Here is a 20,580-nt window from a genome sequence, read left to right as displayed (position 1 = left end):
GGGGAGACAGGAGGTGAAACATTTTCTCATGTAGGCTAAAGGTCGCGCCAAGGATAGAGAGTAATGTGGAACTACTCCAGAAGCAACATGGGCAAACTAGTTCCAAGTATTTTTTTTTGTCCAGCTCAATATTATTATCAATGTTGTCAACCTGTAGTAGTGAAAGCCAAGTGTCACTTTTAGAAGCAAACAGACCAGATTTAATTAACTCATTCCTTGCACATTTTATCATTCATTGCTACAACGACATTCAATTGCTCAGCAGACAAACAGCGTTTATTTTTTATTTTTAAAAATATATGATCAGAGAGCTGCAGTCACCTTGCTACGCTGCAACTGAATTTGCTACCAGCATTTGGCCAGTCATTCCCAGTCATTCAGTGCTGCCTCTTTGTACAGCAATGAGCACACGCCCACAATCAAGGAGGCTCCGTCTCTGTTGGCGAAAGACTATTTCTGGTCGAGACCAGATCAAAGAGGGCCTGGAGACAGTGAGTGGCCCACTCTCAGCACTGAGACTCTGGACGATTCCTGTCTGCCAGCTTTTTTGGCAAGTTATTTTTGTCTCCTCAGCTAAGCCAAGACAATTGAGAGGAAATCTGTAGCACAAAGGGAACTTGGGAAGCCCTAGCTCAGGATTCTGTCAAACTTAACATGCATGTTTAGTTAGGAAGGCAAATTAAATTTTAGCAATCACTTCAAGAGGGACAGAAAAGATGAGCACACAGGCACTGCTGAGACTGTATACATTTCTGGATTGCTCCTCGGTTGCTGCCTGACCTGCTGTGCTTTTCCAGCGCCATTCTAATGTAGACTGATTTCCAGCATCAGCAGTCCTCACTTTTGCTTGTATAGGTTTCTGGATTGATCACATGTGGAATATTGTGAGCAATTTTGGGCCCCGTATCAAATCTGATTTGTTTTATTGTTGTGACATGTAGCTACATACAGTTAAAAGTTTTGTTTTATGAGCAGTACAGGCAGATCATTGCAAACAAGGAATACAGAGCATAGAGTGCTCAGGCAAAAGTGAGGGGTGCAGATGCTGGAAACCAGATTTAGGTTAGAGTGGTGCTGGAAAAGCACAGCCGTTCAGGCAGCATCCGAGGAGCAGGAAAATTGACATTTCGGGCAAAAGCCCTTCATCAGGAATGGCACAGAGTGCTTAGACAAAGCAATGATTTGGAGATGGTGGTGTTGGACTGGAGTGTACAAAGTTAAAAATCACACAACACCAGGTTATAGGCCACCAGGTTTATTTGGAAGCACGAGTGTTCAGGGCGCAGTTCCGTCATCAGATAGCTGTGGAGCAGCACTCCGAAAGCTTGTGCTTCCGAATTAACCTGGTGGCCTATAACCTGCTTTAACTTAAGATAAAGCAAGGTATACAGGCTACAGCTGCGCAAGAGGGGCACAAAGCAAGATTAACGTCAAATTTAAAATTAGAGACGTCCATTCATCGGTCTGATAATGCAGGGAAGAAGCTGTTCTTGGTGCATGTGTTCAAGCTTCTGTATCTTCTGTTTGACGGATGATGTTGGAAGAGAATATTACTGGAGTGGGGCGGGTCTTTAATGGACATGCTGCTGTTGGAGGGGGTCCAGAGGAGGTTTACAAGGATGATGCTGAGAATGAAGGGCTTGTCATATGAGGAGCAGTTGAGGCCTCTGGGTCTGTACTTGATGGTGTTCAGAAGGATGAGTCATGGATCTAATTGAAACTTCCAGAATACCAGGAGGCCTGGATTGAGTGGATGGGGAGAAGATGTTTCTACAAGTAGGAGAGACTAGGTCCTGAGGGCAGAGTAATAGGACAAGCATTTCGAAATGAGGTGAGAAGGAATTTCTTCAGCCAGATGGTGGTGGATCGGTGGACCTCATTGCCGCAGAAGGATGTGGAGGTCGAGTCATTGAGTGCATTTAAGACAGAGATAGAGAAGTTCTTGATTGGTAAAGGGGATCAAGGGTTACAGGGACAAGGGGAGAGATTGGGGTTCAGAAACATATCCACCATAATCAAATGGCGAAGCAGACTTGATGGACCAAATGGCCTAATTCTCCTCCTATATCCTCTGGTCTAACTGGCTTTCAACATTAGCTCAGATACAATGCAGTAAATCCACCCCATCATATAGCTGCTGGTGAATACATACAGCATCAAGAGGAGGAAAGGATGTAAAAGGGGAGGACCAAACACAACAACTGCTCACTTTTTCTAAAGCTTGTGTGAGAATAGTTCCCCTTTGCCGAAAGAAATCCTTTTTTGAACCATGACTTTGCCCTGCTTACAATACAAGTTGACGTCACCACAGACCTAGTGGAACAGTCCCCACATGAGACAGAGAGAGAGTGTCAGGGAGGATCCTTTTGGCACCTCACTTTGTACACTCTGTTGGGGTGCAAAGAGGGACAAAATTCACAAACTAACAGCAAAGTTTAAAATGCTATGTCTGTCCACAGTTGTCCTTGACAGAGTAATGGTTTAACCTCAGGGTCACCTCAGCTGACATTGAGGAGTAAGGTCCTTTGTAATGGTGCAGGAATTGAACCCACAGTCCTGACATTACAAACGCACCAGCCAGTCAACTGAGCCAACCAACCCACCGGAATGTCAAGGAGAAGGGCTACATTAGTATCATACTAAAGGGGGGTCAATTGTATCTCTATCTCTGAACCAAGAAGTCTGGGTCCTAGTCCTGCCTGCTCCAGGCATGTGTGATAACAACTCTGAACAGGTTGGTTTAAAAATACCTCCACTATAATGAGAAATGCTGAGGATCTGAAATAAAAACAGAGCTGGAGAAACTCAGCAGGTTTGGTAGCATCTGTCCAATGGGAGAAAGTGAGGACTGCAGATGCTGGAGATCAGAGTCAAGAGTGTGGTGCTGGAAAAGCACAGCAGGTCAGGCAGCATCCGAGGGGCAGGAGAGTCGATGTTTCAGGCATAAGCCCTTTTACATTCTTGATGAAGAGCTTATGCCTGAAACGTCGATTCTCCTGCTCCTCTGATGTTGCTTGACCTGCTGCGCTTTTCCAGCGCCACACTCTCGACAGCATCTGTCCTATATTGGACTTGAAACATGAACTCTGTTTCACTATCTGTTCCACTCCACCGCCTGGCAGAAATGTCCTGACAATTATGAAAGGGATATTAAGGAAATGGTTTCCAGCTGTGAGAATGAGAAAGATATAAAGGATGAGCCGGCGATGGAAGATTTGTTTTTATTCACTCAAGGGAATTGAGCATCGCTGACTGGGTCAGCCTTCAGTTCCCCTTTGTGAAGGTGGTGGTGAGCTGCCTTCTTGAATCACTGCAGTCCACGTGTTGTAGGTAGACCCACAGAATCAGCATTACATACACTAATAGTCTCAGTTCAAAACAAAAAGACAAGAATCGGGAACGTATGGGCCTCAAAGCAGGGACAAGCACATCAGGAGATCGGATGTCGTACTGGATTGAAAACTTTTCTCACTCCAGATGCTGCCAGACCTGCTGCTTTCTCTAGATCTCTCTGTTCCTATCACATCTGAGAAGGGAGGTTGATTTTGGCACCGAAAGTTATGCAAACTGTCTGGGTGCAATAAGGGAAATAAGTGAGAAACCAACAGCGAAGACTAACCTCATAAAACTACAAGGTCAAACAGAGAGAGAGTGACTGAGAGCACGATGCAGTTTGACGCACTGGGGTAGGATGGGCCGACAAGAACAAACCCCCCCAGTCATCCCTTGCAAAACACCGTCTTTCTTGTAGAAGGAAGCAAACTGTCGAGGCATTGGAACAAGAATTACTAAGGACTGGATCGGATTCTTGCCCGTAGATTGGGTGGTTCCTGAGTTTGAAAAGAAAAATCCCACACATTCAAGCCATTCCCATTGAGAGAGCCAGGAGCGGGAAATAAGACAGGAAAGGTCACTTCATGCTAAAGGAATGTCTTCAGCCAATTGCAGAAACAATTGCCTCGCTGGAGGAAAAAAGGTAGGTTTTGGCAACACGAGGAAGATATGGGGTTGCATTGAGAGTGCAGGGCTGTGGGGGGAGTCAGTTTCCGATTGCTTTGGTCACTGCTGGTACAGGTCATTCTGCTACAACACGTGTTTCGATAACAAATTTGCTGTAACGCAACTGATGAATTGGGGACACTGTTTCTAAAGTGCAGACTTTTAAAATGTGTGTTGGCTGTAACGCGATTACATCGCCAACACTTTAAGTGCCGTTTCTAAAGTACGATTTTACTATAATGTGGGGTTGCACAAGAACACAGCCATCACGTTATCGAAGAACGATCTGTACTGCCAGGTGACTTTCTCTGACACCTCCAGTGTCATTGTCCCTCTGATATTATCCACCCAACACCCCCAACACCCCACCCACATCCCCCACATCCTGTTCCCTTTGGACCTCGCTGCTTTCCAGGGGAGGTTTGCCCCATTGACTCAGTGCCTTCTCATGTGACAGTTACACCTTAGTCACGCTGTCACCTCCATCCCATGGTCTGGACTGGAAGACACAGCAGCTTCTATCGCAAAGTCCAACTTGTTAAGGAACATTGAACAGTACAGGCCCCTCGGCCCTCGATATTGTGCCAGCCTTTTATCCTACTGTAGAATCAGACTAACCTACACACCCTTCATTATACGGCACTATCTTCCATGTGCCTATCCAACAGTCGCTTAAATGTCCCTAATGAATCTGATTCTACTACCACTGTTGGCTGTGTATTCCACGCACACCATTCTCTGTGTAAAGAACCTTCCACCAATCCCCTTAAAATTATGACTCCTCGCGGTAGCCATTTCCACCCTGGGAAAAAGTCTTTGGCTCTCCATTCTATCTCTGCCTCTCGACATCCTGTACACCTCTGTCAAATCACCTCTCATCCTTCTTCACTCCAATGAGAAAAGCCCTAGCTCCCTCAACCTTTCTTCATAAGACACGCCCTCCAGTCCAGGCAGCATAGAACATATAACAATGCAGCGCCTTTCGGCCCTCGATGATGCGCCGACCTGTGAATTATTCTCAGCTCGTCCCCCTACACTATCCCAAAATCACTCATGTGGTTATCTAATGTGGCTGAGTTGACTACATTAGCTGGTAGGGCATTCCACGCCCTGACCACTCTCTGCGTAAAGATCCTAGTCAAACATTCTAGTCAATCTCCTCGGCATACAGAGATGAGGTTGGCTTCCTGGACTTTGTGTCAACAAACTACGTGTGAAGCTTGCATTTTTCATATGGGAAATAGTGAGGACTGCAGATGCTGGAGAGTCAGACTGGGGAAAGAGTGGATCTGAACAAAACACAGCAGGTAAGATGGCATCCTGACCCTGAAACGTCGACTGCCCTCCTCCTCTGATGCTGCATGACCTGCTATGCTTTCCCCAGACCCACACTTCATCCACTTTCCACACAGCGACCAGCAACAAAGTAGCACCTTTGAAGTGACAGAATCATGGAGAACTACAGCATGAAAACAGGCCCTTCAGCCCAACGTGCCCATGTCACCCAGTTTTCACAATTAAATGAGCCCCATGTTCCCTCCATACCTATCCCGTCCATGTACCTGTCTAGATGTTCCTTAAATGATAGTCAACATGAATGTGATTGGTTCTAGCCCTATATCAGGGCTTCGGTACATAAGATAGGTTGATACATTACAGACTTCCCAGAGAGAGAGAGAAAGGGAAACACTGTTCGAGCTGCCAGCTGTGTTGACGCATATTCCTTAAGATTCCTTCATGTCATGTGTCCCCTGTTGCTGCTATTGTTCATAGTGTCGTTGACTCAATCAGCATTTACCAGGGAAATTCCGGGGATGGCGGTACAGATGTATGAGAAGAGATTGACTAGATTAGATTACTTACAGTATGGAAACAGGCCCTTCGGCCCAACAAGTCCACACCGACCCGCAGAAGCGCAATCCACCCATACCCCTACATTTACCCCTTACCTAACACTACGGGCAATTTAGCATGGCCAATTCACCTAACCCGCACATCTTTGGACTGTGGGAGGAAACCGGAGCAAACCCACGCAGACACGGGGAAAATGTACAAACTCCACACAGTCAGTCGCCTGAGGTGGGAATTGAACCGCCCACTGAGTTAGGATTATTTTCGCTGAAGTTCAGACGAGTGAGGGGGGGATTCTCGTAGAGCCTTATAAAATTCTAACAGGACTAGACAGGGTAGATGCAGGGAGGGTGTTCCTGATGGTGAGTGTGGACAGAACCAGGGGTCACAGTCTGAGGATTCAGGGTGGGCCATTTAGGATGGAGATGAGGAGACATTCCTTCACCCAAAGAGTGGTGAGCCTGTGGGATTCATTACCACAGGAAGAAGTTGGCGCTAAAACATTGAATGTGTTGAAGAGATGGCTGGGTATAGCACTTGGGTTGAATGGGATCAAAGGTTCTGGGGGAAAGCAGGATTAGGCTTTTGACTTGGACAATCAGCCATGACTGTAATGAATGGCAGAGCAGGCACAAAGGGCCGAATGGCCTCCTCCTGCTCCTATCTTCTACGTTTCTATGTTTGTATTACTGCTCAGACCTAAGTACCCTAGAGAAGGCGCTGGTGAGGAATGTTCTTTCTAAGCTGTGCAGACATTGGGAGGTCGCTCATAGGCTGATTGGGGTACACTGACTTCCACATGAGAAATGGTCCACACAGCAGAGAAAAAAAATAGGGGAGATATAAGTGGTGAGCTGCCTTCTTGACCAACTGCAGTCCATTTGGTGTAGGGACACCCACAGTGTTGATGAGGAGGGAGTTCCAGAATTTTAGCCGGGGGTCAATGAAGGAATAGTGGTACATTTCAGGATGGTGAGGGAATTGACTCAGTGTCAGGAAGAAATAAAATCACCTAGCCATCTATCCCCTAGCTATGCATGGGAACTTGTTGCATGTACCCTTGCTGCTGGTTCTGACGGTAAAATAATAGTAACTATACACTATTGAAGTAACTCATTGCCTTCAAACTACACAGGGTGCCTTGAGGATTTGAATGGCACTAATTTTTCCACCGAGTGATATACATTGTGAAGTACTCTCCAGACGTAAGCCAAGTACAGAAGGAATCCATATTTCCAATTATAAGATGAGATTTTACTCATTCAACTACCCCCCCTCCTACCCACAACATACTCCAATAAATCTTTGAAATCAGTCCAGCATTTTTATTTTGCTGTATTATAAAGCATGCTAATCTTTCAAGCAACGTTTGAATACACCGCAGCACGCACGTTTGCAAAAACTACAATGGAAGTGCTGGACTTAGTCAGCAGGTCTGGCTGTGTCTGTGGAGAGAGCTTCAGGTTAATGATATGTCACACATTTGAAATCTTGTTGAACATCACTTCGCCAGTATTTACCAACTTGATTTGTTTTTGAGTGGCTGCTGGATGAGACTCTGAACCTCTGTTCTGCCCTGCCCAAGAGTTGGGAGTAATAGAACCGATTTTAAAGAGAGGAAAGGAGAGAAATCTCCCCTCGTCCCACGGTCAAAGATTAACTCTCAACCAACATCACAAAACAAACAGCATAATTTATTATCATCATCATCATCATCATCATCATTGGGGGTAGCACGGTGGCTCAGTGGTTAGAGCTGCTACCTCACAGTGCCAGGGGCCCAGGTTCAATTCTACCTTTGGCTTACTGCCGGTGTGGAGTCTGCTCATTGTGTGGGTTTCCTCTGAGTGCTCCAGTTTCCTCCCGCAGTCCAAAGACGTGCAGGTTGGATGGATTAGCCATGTTTTTTTTTATTCATAGGTTGAGGGTATCACTGGCTAGACTAGCATTTATTCTCCATCCCTAATTACCCAGAGGGCAGGTAAGAGTCAACCAAATTGCTGTGGGTCTGGAGTCGCATTTAGACCAGACCAGATAAGGATGACAACTTCCTTCCCTAAAGGACATTTGTGAACGAGATGTGTTTTTCCGACAATCATTTCATGGTCATCATTGGGCTCTTAATTCAAGACTTTTAAAAATTGAATTCAAATGCCACCATCTGCCTTGGTGGGATTTGAACATGGGTCTCCCAGGACATCAGCTGGGTCTCTGGATTAACAAACCAGCGATAATGTCACTAGGTCATCACCTCCCCAATTGCTCCATCATGTCCTGGGATGTGCAGGCTAGGTGGATTAGCCATGGGAACTGCAGGGTTACAGAGATAGGGTAGCAAGTTGGGTCTGAACGGGGATGCTCTTCGGAAGACTGGTGTGGACCCCGTGTGGACTGAATGGCCTGTTTCTACACTGTAGGGATTCTCTGATTATAAGTATGTTGCTGGCTGTGAGATCTTGCTATGCACAAATTAGCTGCCATGTTTCCTATCTTGCAACACCGACTAGCCTCAAGAGTTACAGTCAGGACATTGCAAGGCTTGTGGAAGTTGCTATGCTTCCCTTCCACCACTCCACATGTTAAGGGTCCTAGTTTTCCAAATGTTCATGTGCCAGACCTTCATACAAAAGCATGGGCCACACACGTCTCAGAGACCTCCCCTCGCCCGAACAATAACGCCACCTCCACAACAGGACAACAGTGTGGCTATCCACACGAAACCGTGTCTCTGTTGGAGAGAATGGACTTGCTCTAACTAATGCTTCCTCCCAGAATTATGGGCAGTCTAGCGAATTTGGGGGTTAAGTGATGACTAGTCTTTCAAATCCAAGTAACACTCACTTCCTACTGCAACAATGGCGTGGAGGTGCGAGTGTTGGACTGGGGTGAACAAAGTCAGAAGTCACACGACACCAGGTTATAGTCCAAGGGGTTTGTTTGAAATCACAAGCTTTGTCAGGTGAACTTTTCAAAGGAGCAGCACTCTGAAAGCTTGTGATTTCAAATAAACTTGTTGGACTATAACCTGATGTTGTGTGACTTCTGAACAACGTAGGAGGAAGAACACGGAACAAATTCACTTGCTATTTACTGGAGCTCACTTGAGGAGATTCGGAATCTTGTTAAAACTCCACTGGGAAATGAAAGCTAAACACGCGGAATAAACATTTCAATCCTCAAATCAGGAATTGTGTCTGAATGCCAACATCACTTAACTCCATTGTAATAACGAGTCGGTGCAGCTATGGAAACAATCAGCCATTCAGAGGTACACACACCAACTCTCACGCTAAATAATTACACAAAGTGTTGGCACTTAAAGTAATGAAGGCTGATTTATTTGTAACTCCACACACCAGTTACTTCCCCCCACTGCACTACTGCCTCCCCCCCCCCAAGCTTCTCCTCCTCCCCAGTCTCGTGCCCACAAGAGGCCATCACCCTGTATTCAGGGTGACAGGATCCCCAGCTAACCCGCTCAGCAATGCACAATCCATTCTACTCCCCAGCAAATGAAGGCGAAAGAAAAGGATTCCCAGTGAGTTTCCCGCACCCAATCTAAAACGCGGGTAATTTGCAGAGTTCTTAACCTGCAATTATCTCCAATAATAATGTAAATAAACCAATGTGGTTGTTTTAACTGCCTGCCTCAAAATGTTTGGCTGATTAAAAGGTCAAACACAACAACCAGGCAGGGTTATTTACGTTGATCGGTCTGTGCTCCAAACTGTGAAAGCTACTACCTACCCGCCACTCCATTATTAAAAAAAAGCAGTTAAACATTAAACGTGGTGTACTTAAATGAGTCTAGCAATGCAGACGACAGTATAAAAAGTGATGACTCCCCACTGCATTCATGCCTTTGCTGTATAAATATATGTTTATTTGGACCACTTTCCTACTCACAGTCCCAGACTCTTCCTTAATTTTGGAGTGTGAAATTGAACTGAATTAGCTTTTTTGTCAAGTGCAGTCAAACAAGGGCAGTGAAGAGTTTGCAAGTTGTCATTCATGGTGCCATCTTAGGGATAAGGTTGCCTAGATACAGATTATTCGGTACACTTCTTACGGAAAATAAATGAGAAAAATAAAGAAAGAAGGTCCAGCACTGCAGATCATCAGGATAAATGAGAAAATAGAGAAATGATATGTTCAGAACAATGCTCCTTCCAAACGAGTCCACACTGTCACCTAACTTCCAGTCCAGGCCAGGCCTTGACTCCAATCTAACAGTGAGCAAAGGCATCTCAGCATGGTCTGCTACCATCTTCTCTTGATGTCCTCTTAATGCCAGCTGGGTCACAAGTTGCCTACTAGTTTCTCTCACCTGGCAGCCAGAGACTGAGGAACATAAGAACAGGGACAAAAGGGGAAGGCAGGAGAATGGGGCTGGTCATGATTGAATGGTGCAGCAGACCTGATGGGCTGAATAGCCAAATTCTGCTCCTACATCTTATTCACCCCCTTGAACCTGTTCCACTATTCAATCAGATCATGGCTGATCTGTGATCTAACTGCACATACATCTGTCTTTGGCTCATGTCCCTTCATACTTTTACTTAGCAAAAAAAAATCATCTGTCTCAGATTAAAATGAACAGCTAATTCAGCATCAACTGCCCCATTTGGAGGAGAGTTCCAAACTGCGAACACCCTTCATGTGCAGAAGTGCTTTTGACCATCTCTCCAGCGCAGTCTGGCCCTAATTCTCAGACTTTAATTCTGGTAGACCCGAGCACAAACTCCAGGCTCTGTATTGGTTGAACTGATGGGTCTGTTTCCCTGCTGAACATCACTATGGGCTGTTAGAGTGCTGAGAGACCATTGCACCAGAACAGGAGCCATCTCTCAGGTGAGATGTCAAACTGGGGTTTCTATTAGCCCTCTTTGTTAAGATCCCACAGCAACACGTTGAACAAAAGGGAGTTTGCCTCTTACAGTTTAGCTGCCACTGTTCCAAGTTCATAACAGAGGCAGCACTTCACAAACAATCTCAGGAGCCTTCTGCAATCATTGAAGTCGCTTTCTTCCTTTATTTTCTGTGTAGTAGTTTGGCTTCTTCCAGTAACAGGAGGAGGTCAGGTGAGTGTCTTAGCTACTATTTTTGCCTAAGTGTTTATTGGCATAGTTCATGAGGAGAAAGGCAAAAGAAAAAGGGGTTTGATAATAAAAGATTTTTTTAAAAAGTGGAGTAGCATTTGAGTGTGAGTTGTTAGTGGACTCGGTCTGGGCGGATGTGCCAATGCTTTTCCTCAGGACTCAGGGACTGGAAGTGGAATGTGGACACAAAGGATTTAGCATGACAGAGAGTCACCCTCAGTTCCAACTATTTATAGATATATTTTCAGTTCAGTTGGAAGTACGAGGGACTCCAATTTCAGAATGTTGAAAATAAAGGTAAAAGGCAATATATATATACATATAGATTATATATAGAAACACAGCCAAATGTAATCAAAAGTTTAACACAAGCAATTTTTGAGCAAGTAATCTTTCTCATAAAGTCATAAAGATGTACAGCATGGAAACAGACCTTTCGGTTCAACTCATTCATGCCAAACACATATTCTAAATAAATCTAGTCCCATTTGCCAGCATTCGGTCCATATCCCTCTAAGCCATTCCTATTCATATACCCACCCAGATGCCTTTTAAATGTTGTAATTGTACCAGGCTCCACCACTTTCTCTGGCAGCTCATTCCATACATACACCACCCTCTGTGTAAAAATGTTGTCCCTTTTAAATCTTTCCTCTGTCTTTTTAAATTAATGTCAAGAGTGTAGTGTTGGAAAAGCATAGTAGGTCAGGCAGCATCCGAGGAGCAGGGGAACAGACATTTCGGGCATAAGCCCTTTATCAGAAACCTTTCTTATGTGCTGTGCTTTTCCAGCACTATACTCTTGACTCTGATCTCCAGCACCTGCAGTCCTCACTTTCTCCTACTTAAATCTATGCCCTTTAGGTTGGATTCTCTTACCCTGGGGAATAGATGTTGACTCTTCATCCTATCCAGGCCCTTCCTGATTTTATAAACCTCTATCGCCTTATAGAGTTCCTTATCAACTTCAGCCTCTGACAATCCAGGGATAATAGCCCCAGCCTATTCAGCCTCTCCCTGTAGCTCAAACTCTCCAACCCTGGCAACATCCTTGTAAGTCTTTTCAAACCCTTTCAAGTTTCACAGTATTTTTCCAATAGCAGGGAGACCAGAATTGCATGCAATATTTCAAAAGTGTCCTAACCAATGTCCTGTACAGCTGCAACATGACCTCTTAACACCTATACTCAATGCAATGACTAATAAAGGCAAGCATACCAAACACCTTCTTCACTATCCTGTCTACCTGCGACTCTACTTTCAACAGACTATGAGCCTCGTTTGGCAACACTCCCCAGGACCTTAACATTAACTGTGTGAGTCCTGCTCTGATTTGTCTTTCGAAAATGCAGTATCTCGTATTTATCTAAGTTAAACTCCATCGCCAATTGGCTCATCTGATCAAGATCCCATTGTACTCTGAGGTAACCTTCTTTGCTGCCCACTACACCACCAATGTTGGTGTCATCTGCAAACTTACGAACCATACCTCCTATGTTCACATCCTACACTGCGTGGGGAGATACGCACAGAAAAACTCTTCAGGTTGGGGTGGGGGGAGGGGGGAATCAGCTGTCAAGGAAGTCTTATGTGATTTGCAAGTCTTATTTCTGTGAGGTTCATGAGCAGACTATTCTGCCCATCTGTTCTTTACATCTCTTTATCCAGCCTCATTCTACAGCACACAGCCACCAAAGGCCAATGAAGGTGCATTACTAGGGAGAGGTATCAGTGTATGCAGGATGGAGCACTGTGAGAATCACTGTGTGTACAGAGCAAGGGAGGACAACTTTGTTATCAGCAGGGCAGCAACTGGGGCTCCTGGTGTTTTAGCTTGCTCAGGTCTCTGCTGATATGATGCTTGACTTCTGCAGTAGAACTCAAACCGGCTTGACTTTTGGCTCTCACCCTGAACATTCTGAAATGAAAAGCAGCCAATAGTGAATGCATTTCGCCCTCTGTGAACCTCACAGCAAACCCCAATCTTATTTGCAATGAGCACAGTTTCAACAACTTTTCTCCTGCATATATTTTTCAATCTTCTTCGATTCCTTTAAAAAAAGAGGTCTTTTTCTGCCTCATTTACTCCAAAGTTTGGTCCTGCAGGGCATCTGTTATGAAGGTTTGCAAATGATTTTTCATCAGCAGCTTGACAACCATGAAAATGCAAATTCTCAAAAGCTTGTCATTCTTGTTTGGCTTTGGATATGGTGGTGATGGTGTCAGATAGGTGGATCTTCACCAAAGGAGGCAGTGGCCTTGCTATTCCCTCATCGGACTATTCCTGTTCAATAAGCATCTTGCCTAAATGTGACCTAAATCATAATCATTTTGACTCTCCCAACAAGGCAAGTTTTGCTCTGTCCTCTGCTCCATTGAAGTTGATGGAGAACAAAATCAGGAACAGCACTAAATGGACCTTGAACCCACACTCGCAAAGCTCCTGCCTTGGTTGGTTAGGTTAAAACAGCGAAATGCAGAAACACAGAAAATAAGTTCAGGAGTAGGCCATTCGGCCCCTCGAACCTGCACTACCATTCAAGATGATCATGGCTGATCATGCAAGCTCAGTATCCCTCTCCCCACACCCTCTGATCCTTTTAGCCACAAGGACCATGTCCAGCTCCCTCTCGAATCTATCTAATCAACTGGCACCAATAGCTTCCAGTGGAGGAGAATTCCACAGATTCACAGCTCTCTGGGTGAAGACATTCTTCCTCATCTCAGTCCAGATTGGCTTATTCCTTATTTGTAGACTGTGACCTAATTCTGGATTTCCCCAACATCGGGAACATTCTTCCTACATCTAGCCTGTCCAGTCCCATCACAGTTTTATATGTTTCTATGAGAATCCCCCTCATTCTGTAAAATTCCAGAGAGTACAGGCCCAATTGACTCTGTCTTTCCTTATTTGTCAGCCCTGCCTTCCCAGGAATCAGTCTGGTGAATCTTCACTGGACTCCCTCAATAACAAGAATGTCCTTCCTCAGACTAGGAGACCAAAACTGCACATAGTACTCAAGGTGTGGCCTCACCAAGGCCCTGTATAACTGCAGCAAGACATCCTTACACCAATATCCCAAACATCTCACGATGAAGGCCAACGTGCCATTAGCGTTCCTCACTGCCTGCTGCCCCTGAATGCCAACCTTCAGCGACTGTTCCACCATGGTGCCTAGGTCTTGTTGCACCTCACCTTTTCCTAAACTTCCACCATTCAGGTAACAATCTTCCTTCCTGCTTTTGTGACCAAAGTGGATAACCTCACATTTATCCACATTATATTGCAACCCATCCGCTAAGTGGCAACTGCCTATTTGACTGAGGCTAGGGCAAGGGTAACCAACCACTCTATCGTTCAGCCTGACCAATTACATTCTTCCTCTTCTGTTCCCTCCCTGAACGCAGCTCTCTCCCCAAGCCCCTTGAGCTCACTGAGGAGTTAGGTCTTGAAGCCATCCTGTTATGATATGTCTCACAGTTAGTATGCAATGTACCTTTCAGAAACAATATCATTGTATGAAAGCAGAGGGTATAAAGTTGTCCAACTCCATGACTTGCTAATAAAAGTGTGGTATCTTTAGCATCCAAACAGCTCAGTATTTGCCCAGACTCTGACTGTGATATATAAAACATGGAGAAAGTAAGGGCTGCAGATGCAAGAGAGCCAGAATCGAAAGGTATAGTGGTAGAAAAGCACAGCCAGTCAGGCAGCATCTGAGGAGCAGGAGAGTTGACGTTTCGGGCATAAGCCCTTCATCAGGAATGTGGGGGTGGGGCAAGGGGGTTGAGAGATAAATAGGAGGATGGGGTGGGGGGTGGGGTGAGATAGCTGTGAAGGCCACAGGTGGATGGGGGTGGTGGGGTAATAGGTCCATGGCGAGGGTGGAAGGAAGATGGACAGGTAGGACAGGTCAAGAGGGTGGTGTCAAGTTGGAGTTGGATCTGGGATGAGGTGGAGGAAGGACAGATTAGGAAACCCATGAAGTCGACATTAATACCAAAGGAGGAAGATGAGACGTTCTCCCTCCAGTTGTCAGGCGGCTTGGATTTGGCGGTGGTAAATTCAACATAGTCTTACCATACCACAGGGCTGTTCTCCCATTGGAGAGATGACTGATGGTGGTTTAACCTGAGTGGAGGGGAGAGGTTGAGAAGATGAGTCCTTCATGGTAACCCCAGTCAGTGTGGGAATTGAACCCACCCTGATGGCACTACACTGCACTGCAGAGCTAACTGACACCCTATATTCATATTGCAGGAGCTGGAATAAAATGTCTACTGTGTCGACCAGCACCATATCCAGTTCTTCTGCTGTGGGACTTTTTTTATTCATTCACAGGAGGAGGGCATCACTCACTAGGCCAACATTCATCGCCCATCCCTAATTGCCCAAAGGGTCATTTAATGTTAGCCACATTGCTGTGGGTCTGGAGTCACATGTAGGCCAGACCAGGTAGGGATGACAGTTTCCTTGCCTAAAGGTCATTAAGTGAACCAGATGGGTTTTCTGACAATGGATTAATGGTCATCATTAGACACTTAACTCCAGATTTTGTTTTGATTCAATTCAAATTCCACCATCTGCCACGGTGGGAGTTGAAGCTGGGTCCTCCTAAAGGGGTCACAGGACTAACAACCCAGTAACAAAACAGCTAGACCATTGCCTCACCCCAAGTATCGCTGCAATCAGATACAAATACCCTTGTGGTGGATAAACCCATACACGATGATAATGCACACTCCAGCCAACTGGGAATTCACCTCATGCTGTACCACCTAATTAGGTTCATAGAGTTAGAGAGATTTACAACACAGAAAAAGGTCCTTTGTATCTGTGATGGTCATAAAACAGGAGGAGAAAGTGAGGTCTGCAGATGCTGGAGATCAGAGCTGAAAATGTGTTGCTGGAAAAGCGCAGCAGGTCAGGCAGCATCCAAGGAACAGGAAATTCGGCGTTTCGGGCATAAGCCCTTCTTCAGGAATCCACATAGATGTAGCAAACATATATTTTTTCCTTGCGGATTGCAGCCTGGAGTTATGGATAGTGATGGTAAATGCTCCAATATTTTTCCCACAATTAGAGATCTCTCCCAGTCTTCGCAGCTGCCATTTGGCAAGGTTTACAAGTTGAAACTCAGCTGCTTTATGAACACATTTTCCCTGGCCCTCAAGACCTGGAATGAGTCTTCAACCTGTGGCCTCTTAGATCAGAGGCAGGAAAGCTACTCACTTTGGAGAAAGTGTGGACTGCAGATGTTGGAGAGTCAGAGTCGAGAAGTGTGGTGCTGGAAAAGCACAGCGGGTCAGGCAGCATCCAAGGATGAGAAGAGTGAACGTTTTGAGCATAAGCCCTTCATCAGGAAGAGCGTATGCTTGAAATATTAACTCACCTGCCTCCTCAGATGCTGCCTGACCGGCTGTGCTTTTCCAGCACCACACTTCTCGACTCTGTTTCTCCAGCATCTGCAGTCCACACTTTCTCCAAAGTGAATTCTCCACACCCCCAGTCTGTGTACCTTCCCAGACTTTCCATTTAAAGTCACATCTAGTCTGAGGCCTAGATGCCCTGAAACACAGTGACAGACAATTCCCTCACAGGCTCAATGTGGGGGTTCCAGTGATGGACTGGGGTGGACAAAGTCAGAGGTCATACGACACTAGGCTGTCGTCCAACAGGTTTATTTGAAATCACAAACTATCGGAGCACTGCTCCTTCATCAGGAAACCAGCAGGAACTACAGATGTGAGTCAATGGATGGAAGGCTGGTTTGTGTGATGGACTGGCTTGTGTTCCCAGCCCTGTAATTTGTCATTTGTAAACCTCTTTGAAGTGGTGATTTTAAAAAAAACCTGTTGGACTATAACCTGGTTCATGTGACTTCCGACCTTAGTAGCTCCAAAAATTAACCTTCTAAAAATTAAGTCATCAAATGCAAAATGTAGTAAGAGTTTCTTGTCCTTTCCATTTCCTTGCAAATGTTCTCCCTAGCTTTCTGAACAGCAGGAATGTGTCAGTAATTCATGTTGATAAGCGACTGTAAGAATTACAACAACATACACAAAGTACATGACAAATCTACAGTGGCTAAGCTGATGGTTAGCTACTGGTGGAGATAGGAAGATGAAGTGAAGTACATTAGTTCTGAAATCTGTTCCGGCTGGGACCACTTGCTCATATGAAACAGCATTAGTCAGGTTCACAAGTTGATGTCAGTACATCAGATATATCTCATCTCCGTAAAGCCTGTCCAATGTTTGAAAGGTACAAATCAGTACTGTGTGTCAGGAATACTTGCCTAGATGAGTGCAACTCCATCAACACTCAGAAAACATTAAAAAAGATGAGTAAGAAAGACCATTCGGCCCTTCAAGATCTGCTCCACCATTCAATATGATCATGACTTATTATTCATCTCAGCACCCTACTTCCACTTTCATTCTATAACCTTCGATCTCCATAGCCCTAAGAACTATATCTAACTCAACCGCAACCAGTTTCTGTGGCAGAGAATTCCACAGGCTCACCACTCTCTGGGTGAAGACACTTCTCCCCATCTCAGTCCTAAGTGGCCCACTCTGTATCCTTAGACTGTGATCCCTGGCTCTTGGACCTCTCAACCATTGGGATCATCCCTTCCTGCGTCAACCCTGCCTAGTCTTTTGCTTTGATTTATTAGTGTCACATGTGCCAAGACACAATGAAAAGTATTTTAGTGTGCTATCCAGGCAAACTGTACCTTATATAAGTAGATCAGGGTAATAAAACACAATGCAGAATATAGCGTTACAGCAACAGAGAAGCAGCGGAGGAAGATCAATTCTAATATGAGAGGTCTGTTTAAAAGTCTGGTAACAGTGGGGAAGAAGCTGGTATTAAATCTGTTGGTACGTGTTTTCAAAATTTTGTATCTTCTGCCCGATGGAAGAGGGTGGACGAGAGTATAACCGGGTTAGGAGGGGTCTTTGATTATGATGGCAGCTTTCCCAAGCAACATCAAACATAGATGGAGTCAACAGATGGAAGGCTGGTTTGTCTGATGGACTTGGCTGCACTCCCAACTCTCTGTGATTTGTAATCTGTGAACCTCTTAGAGGTTTGTAGGTTTCTATGATATAATCCCCCATATTCTTCTAAATTTCAGTGAAAATAATCTTAACCAATCCAATCTCGCTTCATTTGTCTGTCCAGGAATCAATTGCATTCCCTCCACACTCAGAACATCCTTCCTCAGACAAGGAGACCGAAACAATATTTCAAGTGTGGTCTCACCATTCGGCCCATTCAGACCTGCTCCACCATTCAGTATGGTCATGGCTGATTATCCAACTCAGCACCCTATTCTCACTTTCACCCTATAACCTTTGATCTCTATTTTCAATTACAGCAAGACATCAATTGGATAGAAGAGTTGGGTTATTACGTTGAGCTTATACCGGACGTTGGTGAGGCCACTTTCGCAGTACTGTGTACAGTTCTGGTTGACCTGCTGTAGGAAGGGTATTATTAAATTGGAGAGGGATCACAAAAGCTTTATCAGGATGGTGTTGAGACTGAGTAGGCTGTAACTTTGCTCACTGGAGCATAGGAGACTGAGAGTGACCTTTTAGACGTTTATAAAATCTTGAGAGGCATAGATAAGGTGAATAGCAAGGGTCTTTTCCAAGGGGTGGGGGAGTTCAAAGCTAGGTAAGAGGAGAAAGATTTAAAAGAGACGTGACAGGCAACTGTCTCACACAGACTGTGGTTCTTATGTAGAATGAACTGCCAGAGGAAATGGTAGATGCAGGTACAATTACAACATTTACAAGACATTCAAACAGACACAGGATCAGGAAAGATTTAAAGGGAGATAGGCCAAATACAGACGAGTGGGATTAGTTTAGTTTACAAAACTTGGTCAGCATCAATGAGTTGGATAAAAAGGTAAAAACAATGACTGCAGATGCTGGAAACCAGATTCTAGATTAGAGTGGCGCTGGAAAGGCACAGCAGTTCAGGCAGCATCCGAGGAGCAGGAAAATCGACGTTTCAGGCAAAAGCCTCTATTCCTGATGAAGGACTTTTTCCCGAAACGTCGATTTTCCTGCTCCTCAGATGCTGCCTGAACTGCTGTGCTTTTCCAGCACCACTCTCATCTAGAATCAAAGAGTTAGACCAAAGGGTCTGTTTCCTTGCTCTATGACTCCCTGATGCTTCACTTGAATCCTCTCATTATAAAGGCCTGGATACAAAATGTCTTCATCACAGCAACTGGTGTACAAGGAGAGCCAGGTCTCACTGCACTGCGCCCACTGACATTCAAGAAGTTTGACACCATCCTGGAAAATACTTGAGTGATAGAATGGACATGAGGGGCCAAACAGCCTCCTTTACTCTCACAACTCAGCACACATGTTGGTAAAATCATCCAGCAACAATAGCGTTAATAGCTGGGTGTAGCACATTGCATGAGAGTGAGAGAAAGTGGCTGAATGAGACAGGAAGGGAGACACACACACACACACACACACACACACACACACATATACATAGTGGATGAAAACATACTGAAAATAATCGATTGAGAGAGTAAATGACTTTTACTTTTCACCATGTCTGACTGCTTTACTGTTTAACGTAAGTGTGCACATTATCACTAGGGCAGTGATGGACCTGCACTGCTGTTGAGGCATTGATTATTGGATGTGGGCCAGGTAAAAGGAACATATGGCATTTAAATGAGCCATCAAATCCTTGATCAGTCTTCAGCGACAGAGTTAAGAGACTGACCAACCAGATTTCAAGCTTTGTTAATACTGCAGGGATCCTTCACTCAAGACTGGGCAACAGCTGAGATCAAGACAGAAGGCTTGTGTTCTGATCCGAGGAAGGATTTCCAAAGAGAGCACAGCAGGAATCAGTCCAACTGTTGGTGAAATACAGGGATAGCACCAGTTCCAGTGGACAAGTTAACAATCCAGACAGGGAGAAAGTGAAGACTGCAGATGCAAATGTTATGCTGGAAAAGCACAGTCAGCCAGGCAGCATCCAAGAAGCAGGGGAATTGACGTTTTGGGCATAAGCCCTTCATAAGCATGAAACGTCGATTCACCTGCTCCTCAGGATGCTGCCTGACTTGCTGTACTTTTTCAGCACCACACTCTCGACTAACAATCTAGGCACCCAGGTTGTGAACACTTGGGGGTTGCAGGTTCAAATCAGTGCAAGGCAGCTAATGGAATTCAAAGTCTATCAACAACTCAAGAATTGAAAGCTTCTCTCAGTTACAGTGACCATGAACTATCATCAATTGTAAAAATCCCATCTAATTCATGATTGTCCCTTTTGGGAAGAAAATATGCCATCCTTGCCCAGTCTGGCCTTCTTGTGACTCCAGACTCATCGCAACAGACAGCTCTCTGAAATAGTCTGGCAAACTGTTCAGTCCTAGGGCAATTAGGAAAAATTATACAAAGACCAGCGAATGTTAGAAATCAAAAACAAAAACAGAAATTGCTGGAGAAGCTCAGCAGGTCTGGCAGCATCTGTGGAGAGAGAAAGCAGAGTCAATGTTCAGGTCCAGTGACTGTTCTTCAGAGCTGACTGTCGCTAGGAGAAAGTTAGCATGTGTCCTGAAGCTGAGGAGGA

General features: G+C 45.0%; 1 protein-coding gene across 2 annotated transcripts in view; it reads right to left on the bottom strand.

The window, feature by feature from the left end:
- Positions 1–20,580, bottom strand: part of adgrl2a (adhesion G protein-coupled receptor L2a) — an 807,643-nt gene that overhangs the window by 501,226 nt on the left and 285,837 nt on the right. The window lies entirely within an intron of this gene.

The sequence above is a fragment of the Hemiscyllium ocellatum genome, chromosome 9 (genome assembly GCF_020745735.1).
Source record: "Hemiscyllium ocellatum isolate sHemOce1 chromosome 9, sHemOce1.pat.X.cur, whole genome shotgun sequence".
NCBI lineage: Eukaryota > Metazoa > Chordata > Chondrichthyes > Orectolobiformes > Hemiscylliidae > Hemiscyllium > Hemiscyllium ocellatum.
The sequence above is the reverse complement of the archived record's forward strand: the minus strand, read 5'-3'. Positions and strand labels throughout refer to the sequence as shown.